The following is a 16,400-nucleotide window of genomic DNA, read 5'->3' on the forward strand; positions in this document are numbered from 1 at the left end:
ATTTTACAAAATAAATCCCAACTGACAACAGAATAAAGCAAATTCTAAGTCAACTAAGCGAAAAAGTGTCACTGCAAACAGAAAGAACTTTGCAAACTGAAGCAACATTTCATATGGCTCCTGAACCTAAATTTCCAAAGTTTCAACAGGAAAAAAAAGTGTGTATGTGTGTGTTGGGGGGTAAGTATTGACAAATGAGACTATCTCCACAACTTACTGTCTACAACATGACATTACTATTCAACTGTGTGCGTTAACATAAATTTACTATTGTAGGAAGTTTTTGCCCAAGGAGATGAAAATTGCAATAACTGTAGCTTGTTTCAGGAACTTGCCAAAATTCCATTTATCTGACCGCTAGACTGCCCAACTTACTATCATTAGAATAAAATATCCGCTTCTCAAGACAATGGGTAATGTGATTAAGCTCCTCATATGACTATTTACCTTAAAGATTTGCTTGCTGTATTTATTAACATGAAACTGTTATATCATGAGTTTTGCCCAGGCCTGATCGAGCATTAAAATCTATCTTAAATCAAACCCAGAAAACTTCATAAATAAACCACTGTTACTCTCTCCCTGAGACATATTTCTAAGTCTTTGTTAAGATAGTAATCTCCCATACTGCAGTAAACACAAACATGACTTTGCTTTATCAACAGGCTATTTTGATAGCATTTTATGGAGTCAATATTCAACAATCTTTGCAGTTCCATAAAAATACAGTAGAAATATGCTCACCATAGTGGCTTAGCCATCCACAAGGAAAGAGTGCTCCTCAAAGGCCCCTTAAGCCCCTTCTTAAAAAGTCTCCAAGGTAATAGTGTAGTCGTAAGTCCACTCTGGGTTTAAACCTCAATTCTTTTCTTTCTTTTTAATTTCCTTAAATGGTGAGTTTATTTTGACTCCTCTGATTATGAAACCCTTTTTAGGAATTCTATGATTACCATATCAGATTTGCAAAATGTTGCCCTGGAAAACCTAATTACTAACAATAATTACTATTTATCTTTGTTCTTTTTTTGTTGTGAGAGAAAAGTAATAGAGAAGAAAAAGGGCATAGGTCCATGATAAGACCATTCATTGAGCTGTCCTGGGAATGGAGAATTTCTGAAAATTTCTTCTCAGACTGGTGTCCTTTGGACAAAAAACTCTACCCTTGGTCAACTATGAAAACATCATGGGAATTCCTTTTAGTCCTGAGAAGTCCCCGAGATTCTGGTTCTGAGTCAGATTTCCTCTTACCCTTTCCCCCTTTCCATCCACTAGGAACTAGAAGTTGAGTTTTTAGTTGGTGTTAAAAAAAAAAAAAAAAAGAAAGAAAGAAAAAAGCTTTTTTCCACCTTTCTGTGTAGAGGGAAAAAAAACAAAAAACAGTTCTTCCCTACTGTTTTTCTTTCCTGTGTGTCTTCTTTACTAGTCTGACAGAATACTTCTGACACTTCTGGTCACCAAGCATCTGGAGGTTTTTCCCCCACACTAAACAATTCTCTGCAACACCAGCTAGGTGTTTTACAATGTAACTGAATTCTGACATTGTCAACCCAGAGATAGCGTCAGGTTTCACAGGTCAACGGCTCAGAGCCATAAGACTGTCCCCCCATCCCTCCCCCAGCCCAACACACACACACACACACACACACACACACACACACACATAACAGATGCCAATTGCAAGCCCTGGTTCACCCCTGTGCTTCTGACCTACCACCTGTAGATCGGAGCTTCCACAAACCCCCTCCTTGGGTTCAATTAATTTGCTACAATGGTTCACAGAACTCAGAGAAACATTTACTTACTACAGGGGCCAAGAGCAGCCAGCCCCAAGCTGAACCACTTTGGCATGAAAATCACTGAGCCAAAGGCAATTGAGACCCTACAGACCCAAAAGAAATTTTGCTTCTCCCTTAACTATATAGAAGGATCTAAATTGGGGTCTTTTTCAGAATAAGAGTTACTAGCAGAGATAAATTTTATCTGAGTGACCCATCTGTATGGCAGGGCAAACATCTAATTACCAAACATCTGCTTTTCTTATTACCCTATTAATTACATTCCTTTCCTCTGAAGTCCCAGACCCTTTAGTTCAGAATGATGTATATACCTCATTTTGCTTATCTTTGGAATTTTCACACCTGTGTAGATTTCCCTTATGTACACTATTAAATTTGATTTTCTCCTGCTAATCTGTCTTATGTCAATTTGATTCTTGGTTCAGGGAGAAGAACCCTTGCAGAGGACAGAAATTCTTGACCCCGACTGTATGTTTACCAGTTTATTAAAGGATATGATAAAAGATACAGATGAAGAGCTCGATGAAGAGGTACATAGGGCAATCTCTGGGAGGGTCCTAAGTCCAAGAGCTTTTGACCCTGTGGGCTTGGGGTGTATCCTCCTGCAGGAGTTGATGTGTTTACCAGCCTGGAAGTTCTTCAAACCCCATACTTTTGGGATTTTATGAATGCTTCATCATGTAGGCATTATCAGTCATGAACTCCATTTTCAGCCTTATTTCTTTCTCAAAGGAATGGGGGGAATGAGACTGAAAATTCCAAGCTTCTAATTACGGCTTGGTCTTTGTGATGACCATCCCTCATTCAGGAGCTATTCAGGAGTCCACCCAGTCACGTCATTAGAACGAAACACATTCCTATCCCCAGGAAATTACAGACATTTTAGGAGCTCTGTGTCAGTGACAGAAGTCAGAGACTAATATTAAAACAAGAGATATTCCTAGTGTTCTTATCACTTAGGAAATCACAAAGGTCTCAGGAGCTCTGTGCCAGGAACTGGGGGCAGAGACCAATATATATTTTCTATTATATCACAGTTGGAGACAGCATGGCTATTGGACTAGGGATCTAATTCACAAAATACATGAGCAGCAATTTTGACTCTTCCCAGATGCTCATGGATTAGACTCAGTCTAAATCTATGTCATCTACTGTGGGCTGGACTCCTCAGGTGCATTTATGCTACATCTCAAATTCTTCTGCTTAAGTAATATAATTTCACCAATGTAGAATTTATAGTGGCCACTTTGGTAAGCTTTAGAGATCAATAAAATTGCTCACTGAATAAACATCATAGAACAAAACAAGAACAAATTACTAAGTGCCCATGGTCTGCATGTTTTTAGTGGTCTGAGGAAGCATGCCAAAGAAATTCATATTCCAGAATTGCTTTATTAAGAGATTGCTTAGCCAAAGCAAAATAAAAATTTGAAGAACCTAAAACTAGCTCTCTTCAAGACACCTCAAATCTCACCTTGAAGTGAAAGATTTTTATCTATTCTTCATCACCGGTTCTATGCTCCTACATATCATTCTGTTTCTATCTCTCCTTCTGACCTACATCCCCTTTTTTTCTGGCCAGACAGTATAATGCCCAAAGCTCAATTACCTCTTAAAATTAATCCTCCCACAGGAAAATCCCTCATAGTTGATTACATGGCCTTATATCATTTTAAGTGATGAGCCGTTGTCAAAGACTTCCCAAAGCCTAAACAAGATGGAAAAACATTTACAGAAGAATTTAGTAGTACAGTTTTATGTAATGCCCAAAGTTCCAAAACCTCCCACAAAAGACCACCAGAGTCGTAAGTCAAAGCCAAGCGGCAAGGGTCGTTTATTGCAGGTTCGAACCTGGTCCTCTGCGCACTCGTCGCCGGTGACACAAGAGGCCACGAATAGGGTTGGTATAGCGTTTTTATAGACAGAGACAAATAGCACAGGGGAGGTTTTTACTTGTGGCGAGAGGAAGAAAGGGGGAAGGGGGTAAGTGAGGAATGTGCTAAGCAAGCAGGTTTACAGAAGCGAGAAATGCCGGTTAGTTTGTATACAATCACTTATTTCATTACATATCAGACTACATTTAGGAAGTTTTACAGCCCATTCTACTACACAGCGGGTTACAGGAAAGGTCTCACAATGCTTGTAAAACAGACTTCTCAGCAATTGTATTTCTTATCAAAGATCCATAATAAGCAGAAAAGAGAACCTAGCTTTAAACTAAGGCAGGGCTGTCATTTGAATTCAAAGCTGTTCCTTTCATTTAAACTAAGGCGGGGCTGTCATTTGGATTCAAAGCTGTTCCTTTCATTTTAGGAACATAAACTTTAGAGTTCCCAGATCTATAACAATTGGTTTATATATTTGTGAGAACCTCTGATGCAAAACAAAAGGATGGAAAAGGTAGAATGGAAAGACCCTGAGGAGAACTTAAAGACCCTAAATTTCATAGATAACCCAAGAACTTTAGAAAATCTGTAGACGTTGGAGAAGACTTTTTACTCTCACAAAAGCATTTCATGTAGAAATAAACGGGACTCTAACTCAGTCCAATAGGCAAAGAAAAGAGAATCCATTGAAGAGTATGGCAGTAACTCTCAGGAAGGTCCCAGAGGCACCAGCAGTTTTCAATTTGAACCTTACAAAATTTTCACATGAAATTACCCACCATGGTTAAGACAAAATTCACCATATTATTCTGTGGTTGACGATGGGAGCTGGTAGAGTCAGCCAGATGGAGGTTTGACTTCTATGTCAGCCACTCACTAGAAGGGTGTCTAGGGACCATAAGGGCCAAGAGCAGGCCACCCCAAGATGGGCCACATTAGCATAAAGATTATTCTGACTTAAAAAATAATAAAAACCCTAAGGATTCAGGAAAAGCTCTTTACCTGCTCCTCCCCACCCCCCCCCCCCAACTGCCTAAAAGATTTTAGAGAACCTGCTCCAGGAAGAGAGCTATTACCATGGATAACTACATTATGATATAAACTACATTTAATAGACAGTGAGGAGCCTAGCAAGGTGACTTTGATCAAAGTCCTCTTTGTCCCATTGTTTCTGAGTGGCCCAGCAAACATTTGTTTACCAAACATTTATTCCCTTCCATCTTCCTCTAAATTGTATTTCTTTCCTCTGAAGCCCAGATCCCTACCACCTCTCTTTCCTTCAGGATATATATATGTTATATATATATATATATATATTATATTATATATATATATTAAATTTTGTTTTCTTCAATTAATCTGTTTTATGTCAATTTGATTCTTTAGTCCAGCTAGAAGGACCTTGAAAGGGACATGAATTCTTGCTCTTCAAGAGGACAACTTCTCAACTTTCCTCTCTTCTTTCAAGACACTACTAAGACTCCCTCAAGGTAGTGATTTTCCTTACTACAATAAAGTCAGCTGTGTTTTATTAATAGGCTATTTTGATGGTTTTGGGGGAGAGGGACAACATTCAAGTACCTAACAGCTTGGTAGCTTTGAAACTGGTGCCCCATAGGGCTAATGAGGTTAAAACTGTCACCAGCAAGACCCCTAATCACCCCCCTTCTTCATAGCAATGTTAACCTCATCTTCTAGAGGCAAAAACAGGAAGAGATCCAGAGACCTACACTAGTTTGAGCTCCACCACCACCAACTCACACCTGGGCAAACGGATAATGGAGTGTCCAACCATTACCTCTACCTCATTATAATGTTAAAATCTTCACCTGGGGGAGGGAACACAAAAATAACACAGGTTTTTTTAACATAACATAGGATGCATGTATAGGCATGTTTTCTAAGTATGCCTGTGCAACCTTATGCCTACCGTTACATGAAATGACAAAACTACACTTTCTGAATATTTATCCGAACCCTAAATAAAAGGAACCCACTCACTCCCCCTTGAGGAGTCCCAGCTTTGAAAGGTTTTCCCATGATCTATTTATTTGTTACAAATAAAGTTTCCTTTGTATGATGACACTTGGTGCAGTCTCTACCTGTAACTCACCAAGGCATGAACTCATGTTAGCTCAGTTACAGCATGTTTTAGCAAAATAGAAGCATATGATGACACAGCAGAAGACCCTGAGCCAAAGCTAGCCATTACATTTCTAATGTTCAGGCATCAGCAAGATAGACCTAACTTAAATCTGAAGATAGAATTAAAAATTTTTTATTGAATAAGAGAACTCAGTATAATTGAATCAACATGTTTGCCTATATATGATATATATTCTAGGAGTAGTAATTTTAGATGCTGAGCAAAATTATCTGTACATGGGATGTAAAGGTTCTTCATAAGCCAGCTCATGTAATTATTATGGGAAAGTAAACGGATGAATACATAAATAGCCACAATGAGCTAAGCACTACAGGTGCACAAAGATGGTGCTTCAAGGTCCTAAATGAAAGAGTTTAGGAAAATAGGCATTTCCTTCTCTGGTGCCCATTTTCTTTAGAAGATGCTTATACAAAAGTTTTCTTGGAAGATTAAAAAAAGAAAGATGTTCCTTTTGTTGTTGTTGTTTATTTATTTTGAGAGAGAGAGAGAATCCCAAGCAGGCTTAGCACAGAGCAGGACACAGAGCTCGATCTCACAACTGTGAGATCATGACCTGAGCTGAACTCAAGAGTGAGATGCTTAACAGAGACACTCAGATGCCCCCCAAAATTGTCTTTGATAATCGGAAAAAGAGCTTTCAGTTCTTCTAAAAAAGTGAACTAGTAACCAATCAACCCTGGGAAAATTAAAGAAGCAAAAATAGGAAAACTAATAAAAATAAGAGGTAGATGAGGAAACAAGAAGAAATGGTAGGGTAAAAGGTAGTTGTGAACTAGGTGGAGAAGTGTGATTGTAGCCCGGGGCAGAGAGCAGTGAGGAGGCCCAGAAAGGCAAGTTTAGGAAGATGTGTCAAACTCAGCCAGACAAAGGAATCCATGTCTTAGAAGAAACACACTATACTCCTTTAGGGGGCGAAAAGGCCAGCGGTTTTAAATGCTAGGAAGGGGAGAGGGAGGTTAAGCTAATTAAGAATTGAAAAGAAGAGCACCTGGGTGGCTCAGTCCGGCCTCCAACTTCAGCTCAGGTCACGATCTCAAGGTTCTTGAGTCCAAGACCTGCATCCAGCTGTCTGCTTGTCAGCTCAGAGCCTGCTTTGGATCCTGTCTCCCTCTCTCTCTGCCCCTCCCCTGCTCTTGCATGCTCTATCTCTCTCTTTCAAAAATAAACATTAAAAAAAAAAATTATATGTATATTTTTAAAAAGAATTGAAAAAATCTTTTAGTTTATAAACTGTAGGGGAAGCAAAATAATAAAGGATAGAAGGAACTCTACCCTTCTGAGTTCTTGGCTGAGACACCCCCCCCCCCCCCGCCTTGTAAAAAAAAGATTAACAGAAGAAAAACAAACAAGTTTAATAGCATGTATACCTCCTGTATTCATGGAAGAGACTTAGGAAAACTGAGTAACTCTCTGTAATGGCCCAAGCCATCACCTTTAATGCCTTCTTCATCTAAAGACTAAAGAAGATGTTGGGTGGAAGGGGAAGGCCAGTAATGGGAGGTTATCAGGAAAAGCACAGTAAACAAGTGTATGGTTGTTATATAGACTTTTAAGTCTCTGCCTTCTCATTGGTAAGAGTTTCTAAAGATTTAGTATCCTCCTCTTTCTGGTACTGAGAAGGAGACACCCTTACAAATGGAGATTTCCCTTATAAATGTAAATTTCCCTCACAAAAAGTCAACTTCTACTCTGTTTTCAGGAATATTCCTGTGTCTGCTGTTTCTTAAAAATAATCAGCTCAAAATAATCCTTATGTCAAAGAAAAGTATTTTGGAATGGCATATTCTGCTCCTCTTCAATATAATTGGTTAAAACAAGCTCCTTTGTTTATCAGTCAAGAGAGTCCTCAATCAGGTCTAGTTATTGCAAGCAGGAAGGGCGGGGCAGGGGTGGGGTGTGGTGGGGTGAGAGGGTGGTCTCTCAATCTGCACGTCCTTTATCAGCTTCAGATAGTTAGAACCAGTCACAGACGAAACACTATAGTCAGTCAAGTTAATGGTAGAAAAGCCATTGTAATTATGTACAGGAGCCCCACAAAGATGTGAGACTCCAAAAAGACAGCCAGGCAGTTGAGCTGTATATACCATCCTGAGCTAAGGAAAAGGAGAGGGGGTAAGAAGGCAGATCACAGGAAGATGAGACAAGGAAATATTTGGTAAAGAAAATTTGCCCTGCGACACAGGTGAGTCTCTTGGTAGTTACCCGTGTTATTTCTGGTAACAGTGCTCCTCCTGATATAGGCTTTCTAACGTAAATTTCCCTTGCAAGAGAGTAACTTCTGCTCTGTTTTCAGAGACTCTTCTGTTGTCTGCAATGTTGTTAGCAAACGCAAACCTGTGTGTGCACCCTGTGTGCATTAAGCCCGTGTCTTGACACATTGGTTTTGAAGCTAAGAAAACTTTAGTGTTAGAAGGTCACCCCAATGAGAAGGTGGGGATCATTCCTAAAGCTGCCTTGCCCTGATGAGCCTAGGGATCACTTATATGTTTGGGGAAGGAGGTAAATACATAGGAAGAGGGTGAGGAATGTGTCTTGAAACCTTGTGGGCGGTGGGGTGCAGTCTGTGGTCTTTGAAACAATCTGGAGGTATGCATTCTTCCAGATTGTTAAATACCGCCAGGACCTGGTAGGTTAGATCATTTTAAGACCAATGTTATCATCTGTTTCCCATCAGATTCTTATAATCAATGTGCAACCAAGGGGTAGAGTCAAAGGGCAACGTTAACAGGGCTTAATTAACATAAAAAACATAATTAAGTCGGGAACAAAACAGAACTTGGAACTAAGTTAATAATGTAACTAATACACTATAGTGCTGCTTATGCTTTCAAAAGAGGTCCCAGTGGTGGGGTTTGGGGATGCTGGTGGGGGTTCAGAACCCACAGGCGGGAAAGAATTCTTGAAGACATCTTTGGTGCAAAAAAGGTGGGATTTTATTAAAGCACAGGGACAGGACCCATGGGCAAAAAGAGCTGCACTGGGGTTGTGAAGAGTGACTGATTATATACCTTCAGGGTGGGAGGGTGGGAGGGACAGTGTAAGTCTCTAAGGAATTTTGGAAGCAAGGTTTCCAGGACCTTGAGGTGCTAGGTGTTGTTAGGAAAATGCCATTTATTACTATTCAATAAAACCTCAGTCTTGAGACCCTTCAGAGGTATATCAGAGGCCATATACTTGGAGTATATAATTGCCAACATATACTTGGGGGTTAAAGATGAAGGAGGTTTACAAAGGAATTTTTATGTGTTAAGGAGACTCACAGGATACTGGGGAGGGTCAGGATAATGTTAAGGCAAGATTCCCTTTTGCCCCTGGCAAGGTGTCATCACTGAGGCAGCTGAACTCCTAGAGGAAGGTCATTCTGACCGTTTCAAGGATTTGTCAATGGACTGTAGGCAGTATGGGAATTTAATTTTTCATTTGCCTTTGTTTCCCACATCACCATGGCAAGCACTTAAACTTCCTTACATCTATCTTGATGAGCGTGATATTAGGGCTCCAGGAAATGGAGTCTATAGATTTCTGTAGATTAGTCTATGGATAAGATTGCCTTTTTCTTGCAGTTTCCTAAGTTATCTGTAAACTGAAGGAGACTCCTGTCTTGGATGACTGTGATCTCCGTCAGTCAACAGTTTGTTTTCTTTCCTTTCCCCTGTTCTTGGGTAGCCAAGAGTGTCCGAGGAATATCACACATATCCCACCTTGAAGGGGGAGGGGGCGGTTGCTGTTAGCCTGTGCTTTGCTCTCAGCTTGACCCATGCTCCTTCATCACCAGGAACCAAGCATACAGCCTCAGTTTCTCAAAATAATCCTTATGCCAGAAAGTGTATTTTGGGGTGTCCTATTCTGCTCCCTTTCAGCTCAAAGGCCAGAATATTGAGACAGCTAAGGACGTCAACCAACACATTGAGGCGCCCCGATTGGGTGGAAGGGTGGAGGCCAGCAGCTCGGGGTGGGGTGAAAGAATTCACCAAGGCAGAACAAAGGAGACACAAGTCTATGGAATACACTGGAAGGGAGCAGCAGGCAGTACAGCAAAAGACTGTCTGCCAGGAGGCAGTGGTGGAGAACTTTGGTTAAAGCCAGGAATCAGGAGGTATGGGAACATATGGAATTTTCCTGTTTTGGTACCTGTACCCAGTTTTGTTTTGTTTTAAATGTCTATTTTTGAGAAAGAGAGACAGAGCACAAGTGAGGGATGGGCAGAGAGAGGGAGACACAGGCAGGCTGAAACAGGCTCCAGGTTCTAAGCTGTCAGCACAGAACCCAACATGGGGCTCGAACTCATAGACCTTGAGATCGTGACCTGAGCCAAAGTCAGACACTTAACCAACCGAGCCACCCAGGTATCCCAGTACCTGTGCCTAGTTGTAAGCAGCTCATTGATCAGCTAGGGCCTACGGATACTTTGAGGTGGGTCACTTGATGAGCCTGTTTGCATTCAGATCACTGTGGGCCCTTTTACTTTATTCAGGTTTCCATTGCTCAAGCCCGTTGCCTAAAACTGGCCTCTACAATATAGTTAAAGTGGCAATATTGGGAAAGACATAAGAACATAAATACAATAAATAAACTTAAATCAATAAACTTAAAGAGATAATAAATAAATAAATTTAAAGAGATAAGGTGATAGATAATACCAAACAAGAACAACAAGTTATTTTTTAAAAAGAACTACATCAATACCTTAAAAGTGAACACTAGAGGGGTGCCTGGGTGGCTCAGTCGGTTAAGCGTCCGACTTCAGCTCAGGTCACGATCTCGTGGTCCGTGGGTTCGAGCCCCGCGTCGGGCTCTGTGCTGACAGCTCAGAGCCTGGAGCCTGCTTCGGATTCTGTGTCTCCCTCTCTCTCTGATCCTCCCCGTTCATGCTCTGTCTCTCTCTGTCTCAAAAATAAATAAAACGTTAAAAAAAAAAAAAAGTGAACACTAGAGATTTACCAAAAGTATGACCAACATTAGCTCCTTAACAGTCAATTCCATCAGAGGGGGAATAACAGATGTAAGCACATTATTTTATTCTCATCCAGTCACAGTGTGGTGTTAAGGATAATCGAGTTGGGAACTAAAATTTTGAAACAATTAGAATTGTGGGTCACAAACAGGATTGAGAGATTCTGTTTAGATCCTTTCTATTTCCCACTCCCTGTGTACCTTTAAAAAAAAAGAAAAGAAAGGAAAAGAAAAGGAAAGGAAAGAAAAGAAAAAGAAAGAAAGAAAACCCAAAAGCCTCACTGATGTGATGGGGAGGGGGCAGGGATTTTCTTCTAGTCTTCAAAGGTTGTTGCAGCTACTCTATAATTAAATTGGTATGAGACAGATTAACAGGAAAAAACTCAAATTTAATCTCATATGCATGGGAACCCCATAGTCAAGAGAGATTTAAAGACAAAAAAGTAGAACGAGATACATATGCCATCATGACCTAAGGAACGGGTTAAGGGTCTGGGGTTGCAAAGGGCAAGAGTGCAATACACAGGGCAAAAAGAAGAGTAGAAATTTGGTAATTGGTTGTTTGCCCTGCCATACAGATAGGTCAGTCCGATTATCTCTGGTAATAACTCTTACTCTGGGTAACACCCCCAATTTAGATTCTTCAAGGTAGCTAAGAGAGGGGCAAAAGTTTCTCTTCAGGCTCCAGGGTCTCAAATGCTTTCTGCTCAAAATTGTCCACATGCTAAAGTGGAACATTTTGGGGAGACTTGTTCTAAACCTCTCAACTGACATCTATCTGGCGGGGTGGGGGGGGAGGACTCTAGAATAGAAACTTTTGTTTTCCATATTTTCTACATTGAAAGCATAACGCTTTTGTAAGAAAAGAAAATTTTAGAAAAACAATCAGGGTTTCTTCTCCTCTCTTGGAAATGAGAGAAACCATTTAGTTCTAACAGTCTATTGATCACAGATTTTATCTAAACCTGCTGTCGCTACAAATCAATGCCAAGTGAGCAATAAGTAATATTTCCCCATGCCCATATTTGATTTCTACAATTACATCCATCCAAACCAATATTCACACATTACAATGCACTAATGTTAAGAAAGCCTTTGCTTTTTTTGTATTATTTTTTTTTAATTTTTTTTAACGTTTATTTATTTTTGAGATAGAGAGAGACAGAGGATGAATGGGGGAGGGTCAGAGAGAGGGAGACACGGAATCTGAAACAGGCTCCAGGCTCTGAGCTGTCAGCACAGAGCCCGACGCGGGGCTCGAACTCACGGACCGCGAGATCATGACCTGAGCCGAAGTCGGCTGCTTAACGGACTGAGCCACCCAGGCGCCCATTTGTTTTATTTTTTGAATTGAACTCTCAGTATGTGCTCCACTCTACATAAATGATCCGTAACAAAACCACACAATGCCTCTATATATAACTTCCTTTAAGATATGGTTTGAAATGACTATGGTTGTTATTAGTGGAAAACACCAATAAGATTGCCCAAGGAAAATCTAGAGAGATATATAACAAATAAATCAAGAGTATTACATAGGAAAAACTGTAGGTCTAATGACTCTGAACCACAATATACATGATGTTCAGGATTCTTTCTTTCTTTTTTAATGTTTATTTATTTATTTTTGAGAGAGAGAGAGAGAGAGAGAGAGAGCAAGCTGGGGAGGAGCAGAGAGAAAGGGAGAAAGGATCCCAAGCAGGCTCTGCTCTGTCAGCACAGAGCCTGACACAGGGCCTGAACCCATGTATCATGAGATCATGACCCAGACCAAAATCAAGAGTCAGATGCTCACCTGACTGAGCCACCCAGGCGCTCTTCAGGATTCTTTCTTTAAAAAGCTTCTGATTCCCATGCAAATAATATGGATGTTGATAAACAGCTAAACAGCAATATTGAACTACACCTTCTCTTTTCACCCTCCAATCTGGACATCTTTCAGTGTTCCCTATCTTAGTGACTGACATCACCATCCCTTCAAGACTAGAAGTCATCTATGACCCTTCTTGCCACCCCCATATCTAACCCATCCCCAAGTCTTGAAGGTTTGTCTCCCGCATATTTCTCACATCTACCCATTACTGTCTCCACGGCCACCATTCTAGATCAGGCTGTTACTGCCTCTGACCTGGACTACTGCAACCGTCTAATTTGGCTCAAGGAATCCACTGATTCATTCTTCAACCCATCCTCCAAACTGCAACCAGAGAGGATTTTTTAAAACTTTTTTTAATGTTTATTTTTGAGAGAGAGACAGAGTGCTAGTGGGGGAGGGGCAGACAGAGAGAGACACAGAATCCAAAGCAGGCTCCAGGCTCCGAGCTGTCAGCACAGAGCCTGATGGAGGGCTCAAACTCATGAACCTTGAGATCATAACGTGAGCCGAAGTCAGACGCTGAACAGTCTGAGCCACCCAGGAGCCCCGAGGATTTTTTATCTGATTCAAATATGATATGGCCCATCTCCTCCACATCTTACTGTCAAAACAAACAAAAAACACTTAAGCTAAAAACTTAAAAACCAGGGGCGCCTGGGTGGCTCAGTCGGTTAAGCAGCCGACTTCAGCTCAGGTCATGATCTCACGGTCCGTGAGTTCGAGCCCCGCATTGGGCTCTGTGCTGACAGCTCGGAGCCTGGAGCCTGTTTCAGATTCTGTGTCTCCCTCTCTCTGACCCTCCCCCATTCATGCTCTGTTTCTCTCTGTCTCAAAAATAAATAAACGTTAAAAAAAATTTTTTTTTTTTTAAATAAAAACTTAAAAACCAAATATTTTCTTGCCGGGCAAGGAAACAAGAAATTCTGGCCGGGGCCAGGCACTCAAAAGTACCAGAAAGAACACACAGTGTTCCTACTAATTAGGCATCAAAAGCTAGCACTGTGGATTGGATAAAATGAGTCAATAGGTCTTTACATAATTGGTTAAAACAAGTAGACCCATTCTTTGTTCATCATTAATCAGAAAAGAGTCTTCAGTTAGATCCAGTAAGGGTCTTATGTCCTGGGGTGGTGGGGAGTGGGTGTCACTCAAATTCATGGTCCTTTATCAGCTTCACCTGCTTAGAATAGCTGTGACGAGGGGCGCCTGGGTGGCTGAGTCTGTTAAGCCACCGACTTCGGCTCAGGTCATGACCTCGCGGTCCGTGAGTTCAAGCCCCGCGTCGGGCTCTATGCTGACAGCTCAGAGCCTGGAGCCTGTTTCAGATTCTGTGTCTCCCTCTCTCTCTGCCACTCCCCCGTTCATGCTCTGTCTCTCTCTGTCTCAAAAATAAATAAACGTTAAAAAAAAAAATTAAAAAAAAAGAATAGCTGTGACGAAACATAAAAGTCAATTTTAATATCTCCTATGCAAGTACTGCTATTTGAAGAAAATTTTCCTTTCACATTACTCCTTCATTCCCACTCCTAGTATTGCAGGCTTCTCATTATTCTATGATCTCATCATTTTACTTCCCCAGCCCCGTCATTGTGCTCTTTAAGCCCTGCCCACACTGGGCTTGTCTTCTCTCTCAGATGCCTTGTACTCTTCCCTCTTACTGTGCTGGTAAATACTGTTCTCATCACGCCACTACCCCTTTAGCTTAGTGAAGCTGGCATTCTTAAAATCTCAGCCCAACTGTCATTTCCTTCCAGTTTTCCCTGGCTCTCCACTGCAGGTAAGACTCTTCCATTATACACCTGCCAACAAAACTTGTTTTTTGTTCCTCAGGATACTTACCTCAGCTTATTTGATTCTTGGGTTTAGTTAATTAACATCTGTCTCCTCTCCTTGACTGACAACAGGGATTGGTTGCATTTTCTTTTGCTCACCATTGTGTCCACCAGTATCTTCTAAAATGCCAAACAGAATTGGTGTTTTAAAAAGTGATGCTCATTATTTCTTGAATGAGTGAATGAATGAATGAATGAATTGACAGAGGGATGAATGAATCTATACTAGCTGGAGTTTGGGACCACAAGCTAACAGAAGTAAGAAAAATTTTATGAAAGCCTTAGCTTGTTCTTATTGTCATAAGGTTTAATTATGAAGATTTGAAGAAATTAAATCTGTAGTTTATTTTTTTATTTTTTTTTTATTTTTTTTTTTAATTTTTTTTTTTAACGTTTATTTATTTTTGAGGCAGAGAGAGACAGAGCATGAACGGGGGAGGGTCAGAGAGAGGGAGACACAGAATGTGAAACAGGCTCCAGGCTCTGAGTGGTCAGCACAGAGCCCGACGCAGGGCTCGAACTCACGGACCGCGAGATCATGACCTGAGCCGAAGTCAGCCGCTTAACCGACTGAGCCACCCAGGCACCCCTTTATTTTTTTATAAAATTTTTTAAAATGTTTTATTTATTTTTAAGACAGAGAGACAGAGCATGAGTGGGGAGGGGCAGAGAGAGAGGGAGACACAGAATCTGAAGCAGGCTCCAGGCTCTGAGCTGTCAGCACAGAGCCCAACATAGGGCTGAAACTCACAAACTGTGAGATCATGACCTGAGCCAAAGTTGGATGCTTAACCAACTGAACCACTCAGGCGCCCCTTAAATCTGTAGTTTAAATAAAGTATTTGGTAAGATAGGAAAGGAAATGAGGAGAAAAAAAAGAAAAGACACACAGTCTTCAATTATTTCCTTATAGCAGCCATTAACTTAGACTCTTGATAAATCACTCTTGGACCATCCTACCACCTATATTACCTTATGCCATCATTCTAAGTCACACCCTCAGTCACACAATGATTATACTTCAGTCTATAGCACCAGCCTAAATTCCCAATTTAATTATTTGTTGTCAGTTGATGTCACAATTTAGTGTTAATTAAATGTAGCTCTTTTTGTCCTTGTGCCTTTTGTTTCTAATAGCTGTAGAACCAAAGCCTATTCTCTAAAAACAGTTTCATGTAAATATGCTTTCATTAATTTAGTGATTATCTGATGCAAATAGACTTAAGAGAGAAAAGGGATGCCTGAAGGCATGTATAAGAACTAATGAGTGACGCTAAACCAACTGTAAAATAATTGAAGCTCAAAATGCTGTCCAAGTTTATAAAATATTTCCTTTGGAGAAGTATGTTATTATAGGAGGAAGTTAGAATATATACTTTATTAATCTATCATCTTCTAATACTTACTATTGTTATACTTGGACACATTTTAGAAATTGCATTACTATTACACATGACAGATTAAACCCAAGTTTATTCCAACTCTCTTGTGAATGGCAGTGTTTTAGTCCTTTTGGGCTGCTGTAATAATGTATCACACTGAGTAGCTTCTAAGCAACACAACTTTATTTCTCACAGTTATGGAGAATGGAACTCCTGAGATCAGGGTGCCAGCCTGGTCAGGTGAAGGTCCTCATCCTCTTGCAGACCTCTCTTTGTGTCCTCGCATGGCTGAAGGGGCTAGGGAGCTCTGTGGGGTATCTTTTGTAAAATCACAAATCCCATTCATGAAGGCTCTACCCTCATGACCTAACCATCTCCCAAAAGTCCACCTCCAAATACCATCATATTGGGCATTATGATTTCAACATATAAATTTGGGGGAGAGGGGGACACAAACATTCAGACCACAGCAAACAGTGAAGGAAGACAGCACACAAAGGCAAAGAGA

Source organism: Panthera onca, chromosome B3, assembly GCF_046562875.1.
Source record: "Panthera onca isolate mPanOnc1 chromosome B3, mPanOnc1 haplotype 2, whole genome shotgun sequence".
NCBI lineage: Eukaryota > Metazoa > Chordata > Mammalia > Carnivora > Felidae > Panthera > Panthera onca.